This window comes from Callospermophilus lateralis, chromosome 4, assembly GCF_048772815.1.
Source record: "Callospermophilus lateralis isolate mCalLat2 chromosome 4, mCalLat2.hap1, whole genome shotgun sequence".
Classification (NCBI taxonomy): Eukaryota; Metazoa; Chordata; class Mammalia; order Rodentia; family Sciuridae; genus Callospermophilus; species Callospermophilus lateralis.
Window position 1 is genome coordinate 76212472 of NC_135308.1, and position 2646 is coordinate 76215117.

A 2646-nucleotide genomic window follows, 5' to 3' on the forward strand; every position below is an offset into this window, starting at 1 on the left:
TGACTCTGGGATCTGTTTCCTATATTGGATAAGTGACAACTCAAAAGCACAGCAAGATAACACAATGTGGAGTCCCCAGAAAATTCAGATAATTTCTAATGAATCTAAGTCTAAACCCAAGAAAGTTTGGTGGGGTATGGGAACTTCCTTCCTTCCCTGAATTCATTTTTTTTTTTAATATGTTTTTTTTTCCCTAGGTATAGATGGACACAACACAATGTGGTGCTGAGGATCAAACCTGGGTCCTGCCCATGCTAGGTGAGCGCTCCACCGCTGAGCCACAATCCCAGCCCCTCCCTGAATTCTTATATAATCATATGCAATCACCAAAACAGATTTACAAATCTTCACCTCCTTACAATACAGACCATGCATTCTTACTCTAGGTCACACAAATCTAAATGCAGGTATTGACTTTAGTTTTTTTCCCACTGTGTTATTGTTTTTTTCTTTCTTTCTCTCTCTCTCTCTCTTTTTGTATAGGGAATTGAACCCAGAGGTGCTTAACCACTGATCCACATCCCTGGATGTTTTTATTTCAAGACAGGATCTTGCTAAATTGTTTAGAGCCTTGCTAAGCTGCTGAACTTGGCTCCTGCCTTAGCCTCCTGAGTCACTGGGATATAGACATGTGCCACCATTACCAGTTTTTCTTAATTTTTTTTATTGGTGCATTATAGTTATACATAATGGTGGGATTTGTTGTTACATATTTGAATGTGCACACAATATAATAATATAATTTGGTCAATGCCAATCCCTAGAATCTCCCCTTTCCTTCCCCTCCTCCTTCCTCTGGTCCCTTAGAAATAGAGAATACCCTTTTGGCCACCTATACTAGGCTACAAATTTTAAAAATAAAAGTCATCAACCTATAAAAGCAGTGTAAGAAAAATCTTCATTTGAAACCTCAGAGTGGTTTCTTGCATCTATGTTATAAACAAAAAGTCAAGATGTTTACTTTGTTCTATTTATTTCTATGAGAGATAGAAAGGAGGTTTTTTAAAAAAAAAAAGAAAAAAATTTTTTTCAGCTTCAAAGAGTTTTCCAAAAAGGGTGTGGGGGGGGGCATTTTCATTTACACATCAATATGCACACTGTTCATGACAACTTGAATTCAAGGCAATGTGTGTAATATGTGCTTTTCTGAAATCCAGTATATTCATTTGGACACATGGGTTTTCCTTGTGTTCTTGTTCCTATATGAAAGGAACTGGTGCTTTGGCTTCAAAAACAAATTAAAAAAAAAAAAAAATCACAAACCTAACTTTTATCTGATTTGGGTCTAGATTAATTTCCAAGGAACCATTTAGCAATAATAGCTTCAAACATTTAAATATCCTCTGACACTGCAATTAATTAAGGAATTGCTGATTCTAAGAACTTTGCCATCAACTAAAAAAAAAATGAGGGAAGAATTCTAATTCTGGATTAGAATTAGAATTAGTTCAAAGCAAAATATTAATAATCTCATTTTTGCAATATCTATAAATAAAATAGATGGAGGAGATAATAAGAGTAATGTTAACCCAGGCACAGAGGCAAATGTCTGTAATCCTAGCAGCTCAGGAAACTGAGACAGGAGGGTCATGAGTTCAAAGCCCCCCTCAGCAACTGTCAGGCGCTAAGCAACTCAGCAACTCAGTGAGACACTGTCTCTAAATAGCGCTGGGGATGTGGCATAGTGATTGAAGGCCCCTGAGTTCAATCTCTGGTACCCGCCCCCCAAGTGTAATGTTAAGTAATGTTAAGGTACATATTGAACGTGAGAATGTTTTTTCATTAAATTCATTACTTACTTTAGTTCAATAAAATGCTCATAAGGAAAATAATCACTTAATGCAAAAATGGTTGTTCAGAACTTGAGAGCAAAAGAATGGATGCCTACCAACTTTCTTGGTTAAAACTTAATCATTTGTCCAGAAATAGATTATTTTTAAGTTGACTATCTCTACTATGTCTTAAAAATTCAAAGCAGAAAGCAAAATCATAAAAAGCCAGAAACCTCATCAATACATCTACATAGAAGTTTGCTTGTAGTTTGGGTATCCAAACTTTTCTTCCCACACATGGCAGATGGGTTTTTTGCAGGTATAGTCCTGGGAGTAATGAGAACCCGGTTGATGCACAGAATTTTTACAAAGTCTGCAAGAGGAGAACTTATTCTTTCCATATGGATCAAATCTTGCTCTTTTTGAAGTCGAAGCTTTCTTTTCATTTAGCTTTCTTTCACCACTTTCTGTGATGCCTGCACCATCCTTCCATATATCTGGGGTGATAACAGTACCAAGTTTCTTTTCACATTTTCTGAACACCATCCTTCCGTTTGCAGTTCCTGTAGATGAGGCAGCAGCAGCTTGCAAACATCAATACTCCTGAGAAAGATTTCCTTCTGCTACTTCTGCTATCCAAGCCCTGGGTCCCGCCTACCCTACACCTGGAAAACCGCAACAGAAATAAACATGCAGATGAGAGCTCTCCTGTTTTCACAGTCACTCAGGCAAGGAGGCGTTCCTGATGCCGTCACGGAGTGGAAGGCCGTGACATTCTGCACCTCCCAGTCCAGAGACTTGTCTTTCACCCATTGTGGGACTAACTGCTTTCCAGCCATCCTTTGTTGGCGTGAATCCTTTTGCCTTAACTGCC

At 38.1% G+C, this 2646-nt stretch overlaps 1 pseudogene; it reads right to left on the bottom strand.

The window, feature by feature from the left end:
* Window positions 1-2018: 2018 nt before the first annotated feature.
* Window positions 2019-2318, bottom strand: LOC143398342 (cysteine-rich PDZ-binding protein pseudogene; annotated as a pseudogene).
* Window positions 2319-2646: the final 328 nt, after the last annotated feature.